Here is a 25,678-nt window from a genome sequence, read left to right as displayed (position 1 = left end):
CAAAAAATATTTTAGCAAAGAATTACATAGCATACATGGAATCAATGATTTTAGAGAATCTGGAAGACAAATGCTACAAGAAAGAAGATAAAAAGTTGTTCGAAGTTAGTGGAGCGATATGTATTTCATCACCGAACGACAAAAGAAAACTGGCGGTCTCAATTGAAACTCAGAAATAGGTAAGCGAAGAAATTAGGCCTTTGAAAAGTCATACTGCTGTGCAGAGCGTGACCAACGGACAGTCAATGAGGTTGGGGGAGTGGGGTGGAATGGGGGAGGGTGTCGGGGAGAGAGAGGATAAGTGAGAGATCTCAAATTCGAAATTTTTTTATTTATATTAAAAAATAAATTAAAAAATGGACCGTAAAGAATAACAGGGACACAATAAATAGACCATTATGCCCTCCAAGAAATGAATAATATCCCAATTTACATAGGTTACTGCACAACTTGCTTAGGTGGCTAAGATTGATAGGACCTAAAGATTCTGGATTTAAATTTTCGTGTCCTACTTAAATTCTATCCTTCTTCTATTAAAAAAATTCAAAAAAAGATTAATGAAAAAAGAAGCTTGAGTATGTGGAATTCCTACATTTATATACTCCCTCCTTTTCGTCTTGATTTTTTTCTACAAAGTTTAAGAAAAATTAGTTAATTTTATTGAAAAAGTTTATTCTACTATTTTTCTAAAATACCCTTTGTCATGCCTCGAACCCGCACGTGTCAGTCACGTGACATCCGCCATACCCTTAAGCTTCGCTCAAGAATACAAGGCGACATCATACTATACGAAATTTTAAAAGTACTAAATAATATAACTAGATAAAGTGCGATACAAATCTCATATGAAAGATAGTCTACGAATATCCAATAAGTTCGTACATTTATTTTCTGGTTGAAACAGCGAAAACAAAAATAAATAAAACTAACAACTACAAATAGCTAGCTTGCTAACTTCTATTCACTTAAAAACTAATGAAAGTCGTCCTCAAGGTCTTCTACGTAAATCAACTCATGCTCTTCAGAATCTGAAAAGATGATAAAAAGTGGGTTGAGCGACAAGTCGCTCAGTAGGTAATATCTACCCCTCTGTTGGACCATACATTCATAACTTTATAGATACTTATATAGATATAAATCAAAATCGTTTGCACATCATTCACATCCATAATCATGAAAAAGTGACGTTTTATAAAACAATCAGTAGTAACGAGTGACAAGCAATTTAAAAGTATCTTATTGATAACTATACATGAAAAATCATAAGGTCATAAATCATTTCATATCAATTCATAAGTCTCTTCATATCAGTTCATAACAAGTATATGTAATGATCGGCTACTGAATACTCAACCTAGAGATTAAACCCCTTCTAGGTGGGCAACCAATATGTTTCATGACTACCGATTGGTCTCATTACATACATGGGTCAATTGGCCGGACTCTATATCAAGCTACCATGACCTTGTCAATTGGCCGGATTCTATACCAGGCTACCATGACCATTAGACAGGACTGTAGCCCCAATCATCTATTCCATGACTGTTTTGAGCTTTTCTTGACATAAATTCATTTCACACGTCACATGCATAGTTCTTGATTTCATAAAAGATACAGCTCATTTGGTATATAATAACATATGAAGAAGTTTCAAATAAGTCACATGGTCCATCTTTGTATAGTAAAAATAGAACTTGCATAAATATTCAAGTAAATCATTTAATCAAATACATTTCAAATTAACACATCAAAATATGATTGGCAACAAAAATTTTACTTTGCACTTTTGAAATCTCAGAAGAGTAAGTACCCCCTACCTTTGTCTGGCTGCTCGAGTGGAACTACTTTAGGTCTTTTAAACTTGTGTCGTACCCATCAAATGCATAGGTTTCCTAATTAGTTGATATTTCCGATAGATGCATAAATATACAAACTTTGAGCGAGTTGAATATTCATGTCTAGACCATTATATGAACCCTAATAGCATTTTCTCAAATTGGACGATTTCTACTTTTGGAAAGTTTCCTAAATTGGAAAGCTTCTATTTTTAGAAAGTTTTTAAATTTGGAAAGTTCTCCCTTTTGTAAAATTTCCTCATTTAGAAGAAAATAATTATTAATAATCATATTTATTATCTTGACTATTATCTTACTATACATATATATTTTTATTATTATTTTATTGCTATTCATTATTATTGTTATCGTCTATGTCATTACTATTTTATTTTATTACCATTTATATATACTTGTTAATTAATTACTATTTACACATGTTTAATTATTTTATTTTATTACCACATGCTGACTGTGAGACACGTTTGTGACCGAGCTTTTATTGAGCTCCGAGAGAGTTTCAGCAGTCAGTTCCAGGAGATTAGCCCTTCCTGTTCATCGTGGCCTACTTTCTTTGATGCAGTAGCTAGGTGGAGAAGTGTTGTGCATGTGGTGCAGGTTAGATGGAGGTGCCCGGTGCAAGCGATAGTGAAGTTAAACTCGGATGGATGCTCAATGGGCAACTCTGAGAGGAGTGGAGGGGGAGGTTTGTTTAGGGATAGCGATGGGAGGGTCCTGGTGGCATTCTCCTGTTACTTTGGGGAGATGACCAGCTTACAAGCGGAGGTGAAAGCGTTGCTTCATGGGGTACGGTTAGGTGTTGCGCGAGAATTGGCCAATTTTCATGTGGAGTCTGACTCGTTAGTTCTTATCCAGATTTTGCAGGGGAGAGCCAAGTGTCCGTGGGTGGTGCAGAGGGAGTTACAAGAATTGGCGTGGTATAGTCATCTCTACACCGAGCTATCTCACTGTTTCCGAGAAACGAATTAACCAGCGGATAGGCTTGCTAAGCTTGGAGCTGATTCTGGGGAGTCAGTAGTGTATGACTCCGTCCTTGACCTTCCCCGTATGGTTAGAGGAGATGTACTTTAGATAGGTGGGGCAGTCCTAGTTTCCGTAGGGGTAGATATAAAGGGTAACTTTGGCTGTTTGGGCACGTAGGCTGGGAGGGATGTCTCTCTCTATATATTTTGGATTCCTTTTAATAATACATTTTTTATGGTTAAAAAAAAATAATACTATTATCTTTTGCTTTACTCCCATTATTGTGCATGTGTAGGTGTTATTATTATTTATGTGTACATGTATATATATTGACTTATTATTATAATTATTATCTTAACTTATTCCACTTGTATTTATATTTATATTTTTGTTTATATCCTTAATTTGTTTCATCCATATTATTATTATTATTATTATTATTACTATTATTTTAAGCATTTCATTCAACAATCTAGAGCTTATCTTACATAGTATAACTTAATCTAATAAGGCTAGGTTAAGATGTTTAAGATTTCTTTTTAAGTATCATAGACTTAATTAATTAAGTATAAGCTTAAATGACTAATTTTTAACTCAAAAAATTATCTTTAGGTTGGGTTTTGAAATTTAGTTCCTATGTTAGTCCATAAAAGATGGCCTAGTTATTTCTAAAATTTATTTACTGAATATCTACTAAGCCTATACTATATTTCTAACCCAAATATACTTGTCATTATATATATATATATTATAGTGTATCTTTTTTTTTTCCTTGGCCAGCTTCTTGCCCGACCCTTTCGTTTCTTACCTTCACTTGGCGTTGCCAAGGCTTTTGTTAAGCTTTGGCAATGCCGCAATTCTTGACTTCTATTTTTTTTTTTTTGGTTTCTCGGGTTGGCCGTGGAGTGGTTCCTGTCGCCGGCCATGTGCTGGCGACTTCCTCTCTTGTTTTTTTTTTTTTTCGGCCAACCCTTTCATGTCGCCAGCCATGCGCTGGCGGCTCTTAAACAGCTGCAGCGGGGCCGCTGCTCCAACCCCGTCTTGTCTTTTTTTTTTTTTTTTTTAAACAGAATGAAGATTTCAATTCCATCCTACCCCATAACTAATATTTAGCACCCTATTTCTATGGATCCAAATATATATCTTCCTAAATTTCTCCTACAGGCCTAAGTATATCATAATGCATATATGCACGAAATTTTTTAAAAGAATTCATGGAATTAAATAGACTTAAGAGAAAAAGAATTTTAGCGTACATTCGAAACTTATAGGTCTAGGTGTTTAATTGTCTGTTTGTTCGACGGTGACGTCCTCTTCTTCTCCTCTACTCTTAATTGATTCTTGCTCTAGGGGAGGCAGACAAGGGAGAGGTAGGAATGGTGTTAACTTTTTTTTTCTCTCTCTATTGCTTTGATAAAATTTTAAACCCTATCAACTACCCACTAGTAGGTGGTTTAGATATGAGTTTTACTTTATGATGAACTCTTGTGGCAGCCCCACTTCCTCCTAGGGCGTACCCCAGGGATTAGCGGACCGCCTGCCCAACTCTCGCCAGGTCTACGGAGTCAAATCACACAAAACCCTACATAATGCGAGATGGATCCACAAGAAAACACACAATCGGAGACTACTAAATTGGAAACATGATTTCTAAACCACACGGTGACATGGTACTTCGATTAAACACCTCAACGGACTCGAAAATGAAAACGAAAACGCAAACGAAAAGCGGTCACGTCGCAATCCGGCCGGATTCGAGTCCTCTGCTAATCCGGCCAGATATCTGGCCAAAAACTGGCCGGATACACGGTCGGATTCAATGAACAGTTCCCGCCGGAAATTTTCTTTCTTTGTTCAAACGCCGCGCTCGTCCGATTGTCCAATGGTTACAAGTAGCATCTCAACAAGTCCAAAGGTACCATCTCAAACGAATACAATTAATGTACATGATTAAATGCTTATATACATACATAGAAAACTTTACAAATCAAAACATGATACTTGATTAAAAGGCAATTAGGGTTTTGATTATAAAAGAGCTTAACAAAAGAACGTTTATACTAGCTCGACCTTTTCTTCAAAATCACGGTTCAAAAATGTTGTTCCCTATAAGGAAAACAAAGATAACGGGAAGGGGGTGAACTTACGCTCAATGAGGTACCAAAATACAAGTAATCACGAATCATGGTATTTCACTTTTAAGGCACACATACACGGCATATAAGGAAATGAACAAACACCTCAGATAGAAAGGATACAGGTGGCTCTCAGGAGCCAAAATTCCCATTTCTTCACTGGAGCTTGATCAAATAGTAGTTGATACTCCGTCAACTTTCAAATAAAGTAACCCGTCTAGTAGAGCACCATTTTAATGCCAATTCCGTCCACCAAACATACCCTTCACCGGGCCCGAACACCTTAACAGTAATAGTAGGTGGTAATACTCGAGTATACCGGAAATCCAGAGTTTCCAATACCCAAAGATTTCCTAGATGTGGACTACCGTGGTTCGTTATCTAATCGACCAGACCCTTGCCGGCTCGACTCGAGTAACTAGCCCTCGGTTTTGAGCTCAAATGTCATAGAATGGTCGTTGGACTCAACCCTCCAAACGACATCAACAAATACATATAACAGATACAGAGAACAAATACAAACTTACACAGTATACAGGAACCAGAATAAACAGATGAGAGAAACGAGTGTGATAAAGTACACCCTCTTTTTGTACAGAGTATACAGAAGTCACAGATAGCCCAGATAAGCAACAAATTAGGGAAGTGGTACACTCACCAGTTCAAACGTTTCCTCCCGAAGTACTTGGATCACCGGCACGTCCTAAACTACCAAGGTAAAACAATTGAGACTCGATTACGAGTCATATGCCTAACCAAGTAAATTACCAATGCAACACAAAAGTATAGTTTTGGAGTAAAAAGGTAGTAGTTGGTCCTAAAGACATGAACGATCCAAAAACCCTTCACTTCTACCCAAAACCATACCTACAATGATTTACTAACTCCAAACTTAAGGTGCAAAATGAAAGTAAGAATAATTCTAGGAAAGCAGGATTTTCCAGTTTTGCGCATCACTATTTGAAAAATCATATCTCAAGATTCTTAAGTCCAAAATTGATAAAATTTATACCGTCGGAAAATAGACTCAAAGGGGTTCAATTTCTCAGAAGAACATTTATAAGATTCAGATCACAAGTCAGTCAAATTCGAGTCTCAAATTGCTGTTTTTTCCGGTAAAAGACAGAACAGGTATGCAATTTCAATCAACTTTGGAAAATCACCATAAATCACACAGATAGAACTAGGGTCTGAAATTTCGTTTATAGCTCTATGAATCTAGTTTGAAACGCAACAAACGGAACTCAGTTCCAATGTTTCTACATCAAGTTATAACAGATTTTCCATAACTGCTCAAGGGTCCTGCGAAAATTTCAGCAGCACTTCCCTTGTTTCTTTTTACTTTTCCAACCTAACATCCACCCAATCTCATCTCAATTCAGCCACAATTCCACATACAAATCATAAACCATTTAACACACTTAATTAGGGTCACAATACCCTTCATGTACAATCAATTAGTAGCTCCAAAACTAACCACAAGTACACATACAAATCATAGGCTATTCAACACACCTCATTAGGGTTACAATACCCTTCAATCTTAGCCAATTAAGAGTTCAACAACCAACCATAGTAAAGCCCTAATTTTGAAAACCCTAAAACTGAAATTTTCCGCAAACAACCACAACTAACATATAAAAGCTCCATTTCACACCATATCAAGCTATCATTCCATAGCCAACCAATAATTATCATATAAGGACAGAAAAATCACCAATAAATCTGAAATTTATCTAACTCTATCTCAAATCATGAAATCTTCCACAAAACAACATATTCAACAACTACAAGCCAATAATTTGCCATTAGTAAGAAGAAAGAGAGATTTTTAAACAAGATACCTTGAAACCTCAAGAAAGATGGTAGCTTAGGTTTCTTCCTCCCAAATTTACTCCACAACTACCTTGGAAACAACCTTGACTAGCACTTTTATGGAGTGGTTTACAAAACTAATGGTTAGAATTCAAGATTTGAGCAAGAAATTGAAAGACAAGGTGAAGCTCTCTCTCTTGTTTTTCTCCTCAAGAGGGCCAGCCAAGGGAAGCTTAAAATGGAAGAAAATTGGGTCAAAATTGGAGTTTAGGAAAGTTAAATAAGCTTGGTCAAAGTCCACCCTCCAATAGTGTAATGACACTTGGCTCTTTAAAATTCATTCTCATCCTTTTGTCTACCAATACTAATTAATCTAGCTAACATCTAATCATTTCCTAATACCTAGTAAAATAATGCCCTTTAATACAAAACTTTACCTAGTCGTCAAAATTCACCGCACTTAACGCCCTAGCGGGTCCCACGTACAATATACACTACTACTGTCCTATAAACTAACTTATACTCGAAAAATGATTTAAAAACTGTACTTTCTTATAAAAATCTCTGGTAAATTAATATAATAGGGTAAGGTAACAAAAAAATGGCACACGAAGAAATAAAATAAAAGAATATAAAATAAGGAAATTTTGCGGGTCCTCACAACTCTTATCTCACCTCATCTCCTTACTAACCCTAATTACTCCTCTACCCTAATTAATCACCTTTTTAATTAATTGAACAAAATAAAGTAATAAAATGAGCCAAGACGTGGGTTTTACACCCTTACATTAATATTCGTAGTATAACTAGCAATTATACTTTTACATTAATTGTAACAACAATATTAATAAAAAGTTTCAACGTATAAGGTATGAATCAAAGCAATTAATAAATAAGGTAGTTTATATTTATTGATAACAAAGTACATTAAATAAGGTCATTTTACAAAAGTTAAAAGTCAACTATACTCTTCAATTGAAAATATAGACTATAATTTGGGATGAATGAAAAAGAAAAACAAGACCATTAAAGCAGAATGGAGGAAATATTTAAGATTAAGAATAAGATTCATCATGGAACATCTCCTCCGTTGTATCTAACATTATCAGTGCAACAACACTTTTTGGATCTGATTTGCATGTCACCTTGACGACCGGTACTTGAGGAATGAGTAGTATCAGTTGAAAGACTGTTTTTGACTATGAATTATTTACCTTGCAGTGAATGTTGTTTCTCAGCCGTAGCTCTTGACTTTGAACTAATCTAAATTTATTGCTCTTGAACTTTTGATCGGATTGAAATGCTTTGACAGTCTATTTACCACTATTTAGTACGGTAACATATGCAAAAAAAGAAAATTATTAAAGTTTTTGATAAATTGAAATTAAAAAAAAACAATGTTGAACCAAATATGTTTATCTTTTTCTGTCTTGTAAACAATTCTATGAAGCAAATATGTTTATGTTCTGTTCTTATTTTTAAAAAAAATAGAGCTAGTGTTTTGTTTTGTTCTTGTATGAAAACAAAAATGGAAGAGCATGTGTGAGGACTGGTAAAAATTATTATTTTTCGACTCCTATTTTTGCTCATTTAATTATTTATTCGAATATTTGCTTCGATTATTATTTTCTAGCCTCATTAGACTTAAATACATGGAGTTATGACTTCATTATATTTTTAAAGTGACTCGTTTCAAAAATTAATTTTTTGGAAGCTCGATTGATGTAAATAGTGAAAACGTGTCTGAAAACTTTAGCCAATTGGGAGTACAATAAGCTCGGAAATTTGGAGACATGTACAATGGTCCTAAAATAGGTAATTTTAGGTTTAAATACTCAAGTGATAGTTAGTGGTACGATCGTTATAAGAATTTCTTGAATGTTTCATTTTATCGCGCCTAAATTGGAAATACGCGTTTTCACGCGCGCGCTTAATTGAGGGACTTTAGACCATTATTTTGGGACAATTAAGAGTGAATAATATTTATATGAATATAAGTGCATTAGAAGTTTAGTGCACTAGTGAAATAAACTCGATAGGAATCGAGCCCGAATCGCGCGCGTACGCAGACTAGTGAGAGTTGACTTTTGCACAATTATGGGCCACACAAATGAAGCTTCTCTTGGAAGCCAAATTAGATCAACACACTCTCTCTCTCCTCTCCAAAGATAGCCGGCCAGCCTCTCTCTCCCTCAACCTCCAAGTTTCAAAATTTCTTCTCACAAAAACCTCACAAATCTTCATCCAAATTCTACCAAATTTCATACACACTTAGATCTACTCTTGGACACCACTTTGAGCTGCAAAAAGGAGCTAAAACTCACGGATTTTCTGGAGCAAAGGGGACCAAAAATCACTGCCTTGGTCATCAACTAGAGTAGGTAATGATCTGACACTCTAATCTTGGGTTATGGAGGTTGTTTAACACCTTTAAGCTCTTGTATTCATATGGGTGATTGTTATTGTTGAGAAATTTGGAAGGTGGGCTCTATGAACTCCCACCCTTGTCTTGATGGCTGATGTGATGATTGATGATGAATTTAATGTTGGTTTAGTGCTCAAAATGGTAGATTAATGGTGTATTGGTAGTATGAACTTCAAGAAATGCATGGGGTAAAAAGTTTCAATTCGGCCCCTGCTTTGAACGTACCTATTTCTGCGGAATTTTGAGGTTGTGATGACTTATATATGATGTTTACATGTTGTATAGATGGTGTAAAAAATTTCATTGAAAACTATTGAGGTTTGGTGGGTCAAATGAATCGATTTCACAAAGCTAGTAAATCTGGAACTGTTCCCGTAATGCTCTGACCAGTTTTCGTGTTTCGGCCATAACTTTGTGCTCCGACGTCGAAATCGAGTGTCGTCAGTGGTATTTGAAACTAGACATTCCCACCTTTCCGACGGTATAAAATACACATTCTGGTTTCATGTATGTGAGCCAAACCAACCATTTAAAGTTGGCTGTTCTGTTTCTCTGTTTTCCTGGAACGAAATGCTGAGGCTGCAACTTGTGGCTCGAATTCGAGCTAGTTGTGTGCCAAATTTCAAAATGATTTCTTCTGCGAAATTTTATCTCTATGAATTTATTTTCCAACTCCATAAACCAAGCCCAATTCTGAGTTAAGTTGAGTGATTTATGATCAAAATATGGGACCTGCCCTACTCTTGAAAACCCTAACTTTTGGACAGATTTAATGCAAGGCTTGGTGTAGACTTGCTAACTGAATATTTTGGTGCTAAACACTTATGAAATGTGCCATGAATGTTCCTTAGGCTTTGCCTACACTGATGAGCCATGTTTGAGGAATTTTTCCTTGACCAAATGCTTGGAATGGAAAACAAAAAGCTCAAGGCAGTTTTGTCTTAGGATTTTCGAAACATTGGTTGTTTGAGTGACTACCTTCCCGAAGGTATTTTTTTCCATGAAATTTGATAGGGGGATACTCTTTATATAGCAGTATTATACTGCCAAATTTTGTACCAATCCAAGTCCATTTCAATACCTAACTAAAGTCCCAAAGTTGGAAGTTCAAATCTGGAAATTTGTTCACCAGTTTTGAATTTTTCCCTAACTTTGAGCTACCTTATCTCGGTGCTCGAAACTCCGATTCTTGATCCAATTTTCTGTTAAAAACATTACTTGCAACTCCAATTGAGTTATAGATTTCAGAGACTAGCTCGCAACGTGTGAATTTTGCCGAATTTCCAAAGTTAGCGAAAAACCAACTCCAATGCAACCTTAAGTACTCTGAAACAGTAACTTTGAGCCCATTTTTGAATATCTTCCATTTAGAATCATGGAAAAGTGTCTTCTAAGAACTTTTAGTACTTTCAAACAGGTTTCCAACGGTACCAAGTTTTCTAATTTTTGACATATAGAATGTGAGATACGATTTTTCAAAATATCGTATCAAAACTGAAAATTTTTCGAATTCCAAAGGAATGGAGTTTTCAAGCACTCCTTATTCCTTCGATATTACTTGAACGTTTTATAGTTGATTTCCCAAAATGAAAACTCGATCGCTCTTGTACTTTAAGAAACTCTAGTTGAATCTCGATTTACGAGTAATTGAGATTCGTTTTCATGAAATTTCCTTAGATTGTACTAACATACAATCTTCCTTGATAATTGGGGCACGTGAATGATAATACATTATATTTTGCTCAGGTGCACTCGAGGACCTTCAAGAGGATCCTACAGTGAACACTTGAACTTCCAGAAAATATTTCTTCTTTATTTGCTCGATGAGTGTCAAGTGTATGGCTACTTGAACTCTATGGACTTGATTCATGCTTGACTTACCTGATTACATGCTTAGCCTACTTGGTTTTGAAAAAAATGGAGTCGAGTGTGTACTTTATCGCACTCGTTCTCATTTGAAACAAATGACTCATGCTTAACATGTTTTGCCTGGTTTACATGACCTGAAATACATGCTTAAACCTGTCAAATGCTTGAATAGATGACATAGTATGCTATGGATGCATACGTCGTTGGAGCGAATCTCCTCGACACTTACATGATACATGAGGGACGCCCAACTCATAGGCCGACCTTGGAACTCGAGCCGGCATGGGCTTGGTCGGGAACCTTGGTGAGCCATGAGAATCACATGATAAGCTTGATCTATTTGAGAGATCTTGCTTGGCATACTCGTGGAGTATAGCCTTATAAATGTCGTGCGGGCACGAAGCGGTGTAGGGTGGACGGATGAGAAGTAAGTGGTGATCTACGGTTTGAAAATATCAACCCGGTTGACGGAGAGTCATCGCGGGAAGATATATGAATGAACTGGCAACGCAAGTGAAACTTAGCTCCTGAGAGCTACTATATCCTTGAATTGTTTCTGCTTACTTTCACTGGCTTTATTAATTACTTGTAATTATCTCTTGAACTGTTATTTGGGACTGTTATCTGGACTACGTGCTTGCATGTGTGTTCTTGGGCTCACGAGCGTTTTTGCTCACCCTGTAGATTTGTTTTCCTTAACAGGATTGAACTCGGAGATGCATTGGAGAAATCCTCCTGATGTGCTTTTGTTTAGGGTTTCTATTACATTTTGGCTATGCCTTGGTTTTGGGTTGTACTTTTGGATTTGAAATGTAACTTTTGGGGCATGATGTATATTTGGGATTCATGATGTACTTTAAGCACCCGACGTGCGGGTTGGATAATGGATGACTGTTGTTAAACTTGAACCCTTCCGCATTTACTATATTTAAGTTACTTACTTGTGTTGTGTAGTTTGATAATAAGATTGAATGGAATGGCTTAGTCCTGGCGAGAGTTAGGCAGGCGTCCCGCGAATACCCTTTGGTTCGCCTTAGGGAGAAGTGGGGCGTCACAGTTGGTATCAGAGCGCTAGGTTAGCGCTAGGTTAGAGATCTATATGGGAGACATATTAGATACTCTACCCTTAAGATCTGAAACCGGATAATTAAGTTATACCTTAAGAGGTATTTGGGGTATACTAGTGATTGGGTTAGGCATGTATAAACGACATCCGAACTAGATAGTGATTTAAATTTCTAACACGAAAAGTGCTATTATTTTGCAGGGATGGAAAACGGAAATGGAGTTCCGGCAGCTGACGGGAATGGCCATGCGAATGGTCATATAGCGCCTCATTGGCCTATCTACTACCGAGCTCTAACTGGAGGAGCTCGAGTACGCTATTCCCTACCTGACAGATATCCCCGATGTGCTTGTAGGGTGACCTTTGCTTACCCAAACCACGTTGTACTGGCCTTGGACGACGAGCGTCGTCAGTTGGTGAATGCTAACTTGGGCTTACAGGCTGAGGTGGACGAGTTTAGACAGATGGTTAGCGCTCAGGGCGAGAGGATCGCCGAGCTCGAGAAGGTGCTTGAGGGCGAGGTAGCTACGTCTGCTGTTGTTAATGAGGAACTTCGGAGCACTAGGGCTTAGCTTACTAGGTTGAGGGAGGAGGTTCGTGATAGGGCTTCCGGGATCCTAGCTGATGCCACTAGGCTAGTGGATGAGGCGATGGGTGTAGCTCAGGACTCTGAGGAGGAGGTTCCTCTTGATAGTCCTACTGTGGACTAGGTCTAGGCAGTTTGACCTCTCTTTTGACTCTTTTGACTAGTATAGCTAGAATTAGCTGGGGTGACGCTAAGTGTTGAGCCTATTGTATTTTACATGACTGTGTGGCCTATTTTTGAGGCACTTGCTTTTACTTTAGTCTTCTGTGACTAAAAGTACTCTTATGGCACCTGTGTGCTATATTTTTGTGACTACCCCATGACTTGCTAATTGTATGAACTTGATATGCTAATGAATGTAAATTATTGTTATTTTCGATGTTTTCTTGATTGGTTCCTGCTCTCTACTTTGCACCGCATAATTTATTTATTTATTTCTTGCACTAAGCACGCCTAGATTATGGAAGGACTAAGAGGTGGTCGAGGTCTTGGGCGAAGGGTTAGACAGGCCCAACCTCAAAGGGGTGACCAGGGATCGGCAACTGGACCGACCCAAGGTCAGAAAAATATTGAGGGTAATCAAGTGGCTACTGCCATTAATAGGATGACTGATATCCTAGAGCGCTTAGTTGATAGACAAGGCCCTGGACCGTTCAACCAACCTGGGGGACAGGATAGGGGTGAGGATAGAGCCTTAGAGAGGTTCTTGAAATTTAACCCGCCTAAGTTCCTTGGCGAACCTGATCCAGAGGTAGCGGAGAATTGGTTAGAAAGGATGACCAACATATTCGCCGCTCTAGATTACACTGAGGATAGGCGAGTGAACTTCGCTGCTTTCCAATTTGAGGGAGTAGCCTGTGCTTGGTGGGATCTGATAAAAGGAAAATGGGAGAGAACTCAAACCCCTTGGACTTGGGAGAATTTCACAAGGAAATTTAATGAAAGTTTCTTCCGCCCTTAATCCAAGAGAAGAGGGAGGATGAATTTATCAAGCTGAAACAGGGAACTCTTAGTGTAGCTGAGTATGAAGGAAAATTTACTAAACTTTCAAAGTACGCTCCCGAATTGGTGATCAATGAGCGAAAAAGGATTAGACGGTTTGTTCAGGTACTTAATGTGGAGATACAAGAGGGATTGGCTGCAGCCCAAATCTCTACGTTCACTGAGACACTAGAGAAAGCTCAAAGGGTAGAAAATGCAAGGATGCAAGCGAGGGATTTCCACAATAGAAAAAGAAACTTTTCTAGCCATACCTCTGGACAAACTAGTAAAAGTGCACAGCCTTCCAAAATGGGAAGAGGAGCGGGAGGACCGAGGACTGCTGGAGCTTCGAAAGGAGCTTTATCTAGAGGAGGTCGTAGTGGACTGACACAGGCCAGGAGAGCGCCTTCTAGTGGTTCAGCGGTGACCCCTCAAGTTACGTGTGGGTACTGCGGAAAACCCAACCATTCTGAAAATGACTGTTGGAGGAAGTTTGGGAAGTGCTTGGCCTGCGGTAGTACGGAGCACCAGCTCGCGAACTGTCCAAACAAAATGAAAACTGGAGGTGATACCCAGAGACCGGAAAAGTCAGCCTCTAAGCAAACCAGTGCCGGAGGGAGCCGACCGAAAGTACCGGCCAGGGTTTATGCACTGGATTATCAACAAGTTCCTGAGATAACTGAGGTGGTAGAAGGTACAATCCCAATCTTTCACCGTTTAGCTAGGGTTTTAATTGATCCAGGTGCTACACATTCTTTTGTAAACCCTAACTTCATGAGTGGGATAGATTTGAAGCCAATTAAGTTACCATATAATTTAGAGGTTAAAACGCCTACTGGAGATCAAAATCTAATTGCTAATTTGGTGTATAAAGATTGTGAAGTCTGGATTGGGGAACGAAAATTATTGGCCGATTTGATGGGATTGACGATTAAAGGATACGATGTAATCTTGGGGATGGATTGGCTAGCCCGTTATAATACCCAGTTGAATTGTAGGACGAAAATTGTAGAATTGTGTATTCCAGGGGTGGCAACCCTGAAACTGGATGTAAGGGGTAAATTGATTTCATCTGCACTTATTTCAGGAATTCAAGGTAGAAAATTATTAAGTAAAGGAGCTCAAGGGTATTTGGCTTTTCTTATTAACACCCCTAGTGATAAAGTGAATTTGGAGGACATACCTGTAGCGAAAGACTTTCCAAATATTTTTTTCGAAGAGTTAGAGACTCTACCCCCGGAACGGGAAATAGCCTTTAAGATTGATGTAACTCCGGGAGTGACACCTATCTCTAAGACGCCATATCGGATGGCTCCAGCGGAATTAAAGGAGTTGAAATTGCAACTGCAAGACTTGCTGGAACGGGATTTTATACGGGAAAGTGATTCGCCGTGGGGAGCCCCAGTTTTGTTTGTTAAGAAGAAGGACGGGAGTCTGAAACTGTGTATGGACTACCGAGACTTGAATGATGTTACAATTAAGAATAAGTAATCTTTGCCCCACATTGATGAATTATTTGACCAATTGCAAGGGGTTGTAGTATTCTCGAAGTTGGATTTGAGACAGGGTTATTATCAATTGAGGATTTTGGAGAAGGACATACCCAAGACTGCTTTTAACTCGAGATATGGGTATTTTGAATTTGCCGTGATGCCGTTTGGGTTAACGAATGCACCTGCTGCTTTTATGGATTTAATGCATAGGGTTTTTAAGCCTTATTTGGACCAATTTATGGTAGTGTTCATTGATGATATTTTGGTGTATTCTAAGAATGTGAAAGACCATGAGAAACACTTGAGAGTTGTTTTACAAACCTTAAGGGAGCATCAATTGTATGCTAAGTTTAGCAGGTGCGAATTCTGGTTAAAAGAAGTGGTTTTCTTGGGACACATAATTTCTAAGGATGGGATTAAAGTGGATCTAGCTAAAGTGGAAGCTGTTTCGAAATGAAAACGACCAAAAAACCCTATCGAGGTTCGGAGTTTTATTGGATTAGTAAGGTATTACCGGAGATTTATCCAAAATTTTTCAAAAATTGCTGGACCCATGACTGAATTGACCAAGAAGAATGGGAAGTTTCTATGGAGTCCTAAGTGTGAAGAAAGTTTTTAGGAGTTGAAAAGACGGTTGACAAGAGCGCATGTGTTAGCTTTGCCAAACGGAAAGGATAGTTTTGTGGTTTACACCGATGTATCTAAGGAAGGATTGGGGTGTGTTTTAATGCAAAATGATAGAGTGATAGCATATGCCTCTAGGAAATTAAAATCGCATGAAGGGAATTACTCGACTCATGATTTGGAGTTAGCAGCTGTGGTCTTTGCTTTGAAGAAATGGAGGCATTATCTGTACGGAGTGACATTTGAGATTTTTACAGACCACAAAAGCCTGAAGTACTTATTTTTCCAAAAAGAGCTGAATTTGAGGCAACGTAGATGGATGGAATTTCTGGAAGACTATGACTGTACAATTAAGTACCATCCAGGGAAAGCTAATGTAGTGGCTGATGTTTTGAGTCGTCAAGTACAGATGGTTGGATTGATATTAAGGAATTCCAATTGTTGGAAGAAGTTAGTTATTGGAATTCTCGACTGGAACCGAGGAAAGTAATTTTGGGCAAATATTGTATTGAATTCCACTTTGATGGAACGCATCAAGGAATCTCAAGGAAAGGACACTGAAGTGCAGAAATGGTTGGAAAAGGTTAAAAAGGAGGACAAGTCGGACTTTAACTTGGGATCGAATGGTGTATTGAGATTTCAGAATCGAGTAGTTGTGCCAAAGGATGAAGGGCTTAAAAAGAAAATCTTAGAAGAGGCACACCGATCAAAGTTTACGGTACATCCAGGAGGGAATAAAATGTACCAGGACTTGAAGAGTCTGTACTGGTGGGAGAACATGAAGAAGGAGATTGCTAAATTTGTCCAAACATGCTTAATTTGTCAACAGGTTAAAGCCGAACATCAGAAACCATCAGGACTTTTGCAACCTCTAGAAATACCTGAGTGAAAATGGGAGAATATCACCATGGATTTTGTATCGGAATTACCAAGAACACAGAGAGGCCATGATGCGATTTGGGTAATAGTGGATAGATTAACCAAATCGGCCCATTTTTTACCGATTAATATGAAATACCCGTTAGAGAAGCTGGCCAGGTTGTATTTGGATGAGATCATCAGGTTGCATGGAATACCTGTAAGTATCGTGTCCGACAGGGATCCGAGATTTGTTTCGAGGTTCTGGCAAAAGATGCAAGAGGTATTGGGGACTAAGTTGAACTTTAGTACCACTTATCATCCCCAGACTGATGGACAGTCGGAGAGGACAATTCAAACTCTTGAGGACATGTTAAGAACTTGTGTTCTGGACTTTGGAGAGAATTGGAGTAAATTTTTGACTTTAGTAGAATTTGCCTACAACAATAGTTTCCACGCTTCTATTCAGATGGCCCCGTATGAGGCACTTTATGGTCGGAAATGTAGGTCTCCAATTTGTTGGGACGAAATAGGTGAACGAAAAATCTTAGACCCGACCACAGTATCTTGGATTGAAGAAGCTAGTGAGAAAGTAAGGTTGGTACGCCAAAGAATTCAGACCGCCCAGAGCCGCCAAAAGAGTTATGCCGATAATCGAAGAAAGGATTTGGAGTTTACTATTGGAGATTTGGTATTTCTCAAGATTATACCTTTGAAAGCAAGCTTGATATCTGGAAAGGGAAAGAAGTTACAACCAAGGTTTGTGGGACCTTACAAGATTATCCAACGCGTAGGGAGTGTCGCGCCCCACTTTTCGAATGAATTGTGTATGGTGTGGTGTGTGAGTGATGTGTGGTGTGAACGTGTGCAAAATGAAAAGTAAAAAGGCCAAGGGACTTTGGAAAGCGACGATTTGGCCAAATGAAATTTTAAAAAAGGTTTTTTAGATATGAAAACGGAGTCGCCACTTGGTATAGATTTGGGGTGTACCAAGTCACCCAAAAAGTGTTTTTTAAAGACAAAGTAGCAAAACCCTTTTTAAAACGACTCCTAGTCCACGTAAGCCAAAGAAAAAGGTTCGGGGGTCACGTTTGACAAAGGGGAAGGCAAGGATAGAATCCAAGGCACCCCTTTGACCTAGCCAAGGCTAGTTGCGCGACTTAACCAATTTTTCCTAATTTTTCTACCCAAGGTATGTATCGCGTATTGGATATGTCTATATGAATGCAAAAACCTAGACCTAGGGGGATTGGGGGAAATTTCTCTTCAAAGGTTGAGTGGTGCCAATCACATTAATTGTGAAGCCCAATAATGATCCTTTTGGAGAGGTCACACCTAAACCCAAATGACATGAAAAATGAGTGGAATGCATGCCATGTGAAAGTGTGAGTTTGTGTGAAGTGAGAAAAATGATAAAAGTAATAAGATAAGAGTGAAGGTGTGCAAATGTAGATGAAAGTACTCGTGTGCGAGTGAAGATAAAAATGCTCGTGTGCAAGTGAAGATAAAAGGGTTCGTGTGCGAGTGGAGATAAAAAAAGTGTTCGTGTGCAAGTGAAGGTGATAAAAAGGTGCATGTGTGCAAATGAGACAAAAGTGAAAGTGTAATGATAGAGTGGATTGAGAATGCATGAGCCTAGGGAATTCATACATATTGGGTACGGGGAGACCTATATCGTGACTTGATTTTCCCTTTGATTAGAAGGCGAAACTAGCGTGCTAAGGCTATCGAGTAGCCACACTCGCTCGTTTCCCTTATCGGAAGGGGACTCTTCAGGCAAATGTACCCTATACCTAGTATGGGATGCAAGACCTAAAGTGAGGGGAAAGGGGAATCGAGGAGCATGCCAGATGATAAAACTAAGAAAAAATGCATGATATGTAGTGAACAGGCAAATAATGCATTAATGGAAAATAAAGGAAAAATCCTATTGGGTCTAGCGTTGGACTAGCCCTTTCTATGAATTCCTAATGAAATAATGAGCCACAACTAGCGTTGGACTAGTGTGGTGACGTACATTCATCCATTCCATTCATTCATGGTTACGAAAGCAAGTAGACATGCCAAAATGCTCGTAAACACGTAACACGTAGCACTTAGCATACTCGACTAGATGCAAGAACCTAATAAAGCAATTAAACATGTAGCAACAAAAGCAAGCAACCAAGGGGAAGGGGAAATGGACCAGATGCTCTCCGAGCGCTATCTATTACAAGCCAAGAGGTGTACACATACCCCATAAAAAACATAAAGGGGAAGGGATAAATGGACCAAATTGCTCGCCAAAGCCCTATCTATTACAAGCCAAGAGGTGTACACATACCCCATAAAATTTAAATAAAAGTAAAAGTAAGTAAATGCACGCAAGGAGGTAAGGAAAGCGAAGTAGACATGCATATTCACATAACACATAAGATCACATAGGAGAGACAAAAAAAGGATAAAAGAAGTTGTACCTTCCCCCCGTGTGTAATGCTAGTAAGGTGAACAAGACTTAACTTGGGCTATAGTCGCTAAAGAAGGAGCTAATTTGGGCTAAAACCATTCAAAGGAAAAGATTAATGCACCAATTTAATGATAAAATGTAAATAAACCAAATGACATCCATCAAACCATCAAAAATTTCCTCAATCACAACTTAAATGTAATCAAAGGTACTTAAAGATCAAGGAGGAGGCATGACCTATCCAATTTCCAAGTAAAGCATCTACTAGGGACTCAAACATATCCCTTACCCAAACATTCGAGTCAATCGAACATTTAAGAACTTTAAAGGTCCAAAACAAAACACGGGTCAAGCGATCCAACACATAAACATGGAATTGAACAATTAGAAGCACTTAAATGCCTAAGATCAAATACGGGTCAATGAGTGGTTTCACTTGCATTTTAGGATCCAAAAGCAACCATCAATCAATCAAACCAAAACGTTTTAAGAGCTTTAAAGGTCCAAAAGCAAGACAAAGTCAAGTAATCAACTTATTTTAGGGAAATTAAGGGAAATAGGCAATCACAAGCTCATTTAGGCACAAGGGTCACCAATCCATGCATTAAGCATCACCTTAGCAAACCATGGTAACCAATGAAAGCAAACAAGCAATTGAATTAAAACATTAATGCTACCAAATACTCAAATGTGAACACTAACCAAGCATTCAAACTCAATCAAATATTTTTAGGAATTTCAAAGGTCCAAAGGCTAGAAAAAGGTTAAGCAACAAATTTATTTAGAAAAATTAAAGAAAATAGACAAACATAAGCTCATGTAGACCTAAGGTTCACAAAATCATGCGTTAAGTGCCACCTAAACGAATGAATACAAACAAGCAATCGAGTTGAAAAACTGAGGCTTCCAAGGACTCAAATGCGAACATTAACCAAACACTCAAGCTTATCAAACACTTCTAGGCACTTCAAAATCCAAAGGCAAGAAAAAGGTCAAGTAATGGCTTAAAATTCAACTATTCTAAGATCTATTTGCAAAAATTAGCACTTAGTTGAGTCTTTGTAATATTGCTGCCAAATTTCAGGGACCCAATTGATTGATTTTCAAAGCTTACGGGTCTTAGAAGGATTAGATAGAAGCCAAGGGGTTGGAGTGCAATTTTTAAAAGAACATTCACATGCATGCTACGTAGAAGCTTAAAATTTTGCAACTAAAAAAACAAAGGCTGCTTCCTTGTATGCACAAAGCTACATTCGGCAATGTCTAGCAACAACTACACCCAATTCATCATACCAACAAGTTCATCAAAACAGAAATCATTAACCCAAATCAAACATGACATTTTGTTTGCAAGAATAAGATGGCAAATCCAAGTTGATGACCGCTCAAGATAAAGAAAAAAAAAAACAGCAAGACTGCATGCCGTAAGAATTTCTGCAAAGCCAGGAAGCTTTCGGCAACCCATAATGAATCAGAATTTTAACCAAGCATCAAAGGCTTTAGAGTAAACAACAGCTAGCCAAACCGCAAGCCCAAACAAGGAAACAAAAAACTCAAGAAAGCTTATCACACAAATCTGGAAAATCAGAAACCTTGCTGCAATTTTTTAGCCATGACTTGTCCAGAATTTTCAGTCTATCATGCAAACGGAAATGGAGTCATGAAGCCTGTGGGTTTAACCATCAAAACCCCCCCCTCCATTCCTGTACACACCCATTTCCAAACGAACACAACATCCATCACCAGAGGATAGCAAAAATCTGGCCCGTAAGAATGAAAAACGCAACAAAAGTTTCTGCGCAAAAACAAACAGGCTGCTGCATTTTCATCTTCAACCTCAAATTTCAGAGAACTAACTTAAGCTTTGCACAAGCCTTCTCAACCAATGGCCAAGCTTTGAATTAAACTACACAACAAAGCATAAGCTTGGCAGTCAAACAACCCAAAAAACATAGGGAAAGATCATGCAAACATTCTGGAAAAATGCACAAGAATGGTTCGGCACTTTGAAGATTTCTGCATTTGAAGCTTTTCTGCAAATTTTCCAGCCATGTCTCCTGCCATTCTTGTGTTCATTTTAATGTCATTTTCATCCAGACCAAGTTAATATTTTATCCTAACATCAAATGCCTTGATTCTAAAACAGCAAAACACAACAATCAACGTCCAAAACAAACCAAAGGAGAAAAAGAAAAGCGGATGAATGGAAGCATACAATTTTCTGAAAAATTTTCTGGTATTGCTTCTATCCATTCTATCATGCAAATAAGTTCATCAAACAGCAAGTTTCTACTCATTCATTCTCAATTAAACACGCAACTTCACTGAAGGGTTGGAACAAAGAAATAGAGTTGACCATTAGGGGGAAGAAGGAAAAAAACTAACAGCCATAGAAGGGACGAAACTGCAGCAAAACCTTTTGTAATTCGGCACTTTGCAAGAATTAGTCTCCATGCTCAACCAAAACTAAATACAACTATGCAAACCTCTTACTTTACATCATGAAAACTTTCAGATTTTGACACCAAGAGCCGGGCAACAAGCATGCAAAATCTAAATGATTCAAGCAACTTCAAGCAAAGTTTTCAGATTTTTTACAACATTGAAATCTTATGTAACGCGATCCTCCTTTCAAAAGGCAACAATTAGCATTTCAGGCAAAACAAAAGGCAGACTGGAATCAAAATATCAAACACCAGACTTGCCATTCATTTTCAATACAAAGACTCAAAATAGACATGCAAATCAGGAAGTAAAAAAAAACGCGACTTCCAACTATATTATTCAAGACATACATACCCAACAAAATTTGCAGCCAGAGGCCACCTCTTCGAACCCAAAACAAATAAGATCTTATGCGTCCTATTATCAAAAATCTAGCTATAAATCATGCGTCTCCCAGAAATTTCCAATCCAGATTGTGCATAAAAATCACCAAACGAGACAGCCACGAACATTAGAAACGAGCACAACTAAACGCAAATCCCTTTTCCTCCAAAATCAAACCAGATTCACGGATAGAAACTCACATGAAGAATGCAACCCAGTGCAAAGACTAGGACTTTCAGCATACAAACATAACTCAGCGACTTACAAATGAATACAAAGTAAAAAAAATGTTACCTTTAAACCTTGACCGAATCTTGATGTACTTCAAAAGATGAAATCTTTGTTCCTTCGTCTCTCCCGCAGATGCGCTTCCTGATTCTTTGCCTTGCTTCAACGAATCCAAGACCTTCTTGCTGCCCAAGGTTTCCTGAACCAATACCTCTAAAACTCACTGCTTTTCTCTTAATCCACCGTAAATCCTCCTCACTCTTTTATCACTCAATCTCAGTCGCTGTTTTTCTGCTTTCTTCAGCCGCCCACTCCCTGTCTTTTCCCTTCTGGCTTTCTTTCTTTGTTTTTCCAGTTTCCGCTCCCACCTCCCTCTCGTATGTCCTCTTTTTGTTTTGGTTGTTTTTTTTTCTTCCGTTCACCCCTGAAAATCTCCTTGCGGCTACTGCTTTTGCTTTCCCTTTTATATCCACCTCCAAATCTCCTAAACCCTCCTCTCAACGATGAGGATGAGGGGCTTGTTACCCCTGTGAAATCCAGCCCTTCATCTCCTGTGAATGTCCTTTGCACGCTGCAAAAAAAAATTGCAGCGTGCATGCCGCGACACAATATATATATATATATATATATATATATATTTTTTTTTTTTTTTTTTTTTACTTGACAATTAATTAATTACAGAAATGATAAAATAAAATATAAATAATAATGATAACAAAATTACACAAACCAGGTAATAATAATAATAACAAAACAAAAATAATTTTAAACAAAAAACTAAACAAAAATGGCCATTTTTCAATTTTCCAATTTTCCATTTTTCATCATTTTCTTTTTCCTCAAAATAACTTAATAAAAACAACTAAAGTGCCCAAAGATTGAATTTAAGGAAATAAACATATTTTTGATGTTTTCCTTTTCTTCTTTTTTTCTAAAAACTCTACGCTAATTTTAAACTTAAAAGCTAAAACTAAAAATTAAAACTAAAAGTAAACAACGAATGCAAGCAATCTAAAATGAAAATCATGAACTAGATGCCACATAAAATTATTCAAAATTTGGTGTCTACAGTTTGCCCCTCTTTGTCTGAGTTTTGAAAAAACTTGGGACAAAGAAGTAGACACCAAATACTTACCTGCATTCTTCGGCTGCGAATTACTCAAACGATGGGGATTGACCCCAGACAGGAAATTTTAAAATTGGGATAGACCCACGGGATAGACCCGAACAGAAATGTAAATTTGGGATAGACCCACGGGATAGACCCGGACAGAAATGTAAATTTGGGATAGACCCACGGGATAGACCCGAACAGAAATTTAAATTTGGGATAGACCCACGGGATAGACCCGAACAAATGTAAATTTGGGATAGCCCACGGGATAGACCCGAACAGAAATTTAAATTTGGGATAGACCACGGATAGACCGGGGATAGACCACGGGATAGAAATTAAATTGGGATAGACCCACGGGATAGACCCGGACAGAAATTTAAAATTGGGATAGACGGGATAGACCGGACAGAAATTAAAATTGGATAGACTCCCGGATAGACAGAAATTTAAATTGGGATAGACCCGGATAAAGAAATTTAAAATTGGGATAGACCACGGGATAGACCCGAACAGAAATTTAAAATTGGGATAGACCCACGGGATAGACCCGGACAGAAATTTAAAATTGGGATAGACCACGGATAGCCCGAACAGAAATTTAAAATTGGGATAGACCCGGACTAAAATTTAAATTGGGATAGACCCACGGATAGACCCGGACAGAAATTTAAAATTGGGATAGGACAGAAATAAATTGGGATAGACCCGGGATAGACCCAGAAATTTAAAATTGGGATAGACCCGGACTGGGATAGACCCGGAATTTGGGATAGACCCACGGGATAGACCCGGACAGAAATTTAAAATTGGGATAGACCCACGGGATAGACCCGAACAGAAATTTAAAATTGGGATAGACCCACGGAATAGACCCGGACAGAAATTTAAATTTGGGATAGACCCACGGGATAGACCCGGACAGAAATTTAAAATTGGATTTGATCTGTCAAGATATAAGAAATTAAATTTTGATTTTCCAAGAAACAAAAATTTGAACTTGATTTTCGATTTTTGACTTTTGAATTTTTCTGATTTTCGAGAGAATCTTTTTCCAAAAATAATTTGCCCCAGTGTAGGGCCCTTTTCCCTTCTTTCTTCTCTTTCTTCGGCATCGGCCTTCTACATCGCCAGATGCTTTTCGTCGACTTCAACTGTGAATACCTGCACAGGGCTTACGTGCACTCAAATGAGCGTGACTGATTTGAAAAATGCATTATTTTGATTCTTGGACGAAATCCTCAATTGGACTACAAAAATATTTGCCCCTGTGTGGGCTTATTTTGCAAAATTTTGCAAATAAAAATTTTGCCCCAGTTTGGGCCCATTTGATTGCAAAAATTGGTTTAGATGATTTCCCATTTACTTGAACAAAGAAAAACCGCACTTTCTAAAATTTAGAAAAGAGTGCACATACAACAATGTGAAGAAACTTTAATCGTCAAGTTTGAACTCATGCAGAAATTTCATGATGAATTCCTCGAAATAACACCAAATTTAAGAAGATTTCTTCCTTACTTTTAGCATTGGTGCTTAGGGTAACGGGTCACCACTTCTGGTTGACTCATCTTTTCAGGACCAATCAAGTGACTTTATTTTTGAAATGGCTAAGGAAATGGGAGATAAGAATCTGTCTCATTTTTGTGCCCCAGTTGTATGTAATCCATTCAATGTCACATCTTAGTGAAAGCAAAGAGTTTGTTACCCTTATTTTCAAGAAAACTTAGTCAACATACAAGCTTTCTAGGCTTGTAACGTATGGACAGAAGTGATAGCTAAACATGTGGAAACGGGTTATGCCCTTATGATCACAAATGATTTGATGAGTTTCTTATGAGCATGATCCTCACTTTGGATTGTCATGAAAGAATAAGTCAACGATGGACTTTATTAGCTTGTAATTTGGCTTGAAAACGATAGTTTAAGACTTTCAAGGATATTGCACCATAGATCGCATTTTTCCAAAATTGCCCCTATTTTGAAATCAAAAGATCTCAGACTTTGTTTGCATTTTTCTCATCACTCACCAGAGACTTCAGCGTCGAATTTTCTGCATTTTCTTGCATTTACTTTTCTTTCTTTGCTTTTTGCCTCTTTTCCCTTTCCCTCGAGCTGATGGGTTTTCACATGGTGAGTAGCGTCAACCTCATACTCAAGCAATTCAGAAATACAGCTAAAATTTTCCAGCATCAGAAATTTTCTTGACAGGGCCATTGCAAAGAACAGAAGTCAGGACTTTCGGCTTTTGTAATGGGGTCAGGTGGGGTGCTTAGAAAAGTTAAGGCCTGAAAACGGATTTCAAAACTGGTTTGAAGAATCTGAGATCGCATTGTTGCGCCAACCCTATTTTAGGGTAAAATCAGAATTTGCCTCAGTTTTTGCTCAATTGA

Source organism: Coffea eugenioides, chromosome 1 (assembly GCF_003713205.1).
Source record: "Coffea eugenioides isolate CCC68of chromosome 1, Ceug_1.0, whole genome shotgun sequence".
NCBI lineage: Eukaryota > Viridiplantae > Streptophyta > Magnoliopsida > Gentianales > Rubiaceae > Coffea > Coffea eugenioides.
The sequence above is the reverse complement of the archived record's forward strand: the minus strand, read 5'-3'. Positions refer to the sequence as shown.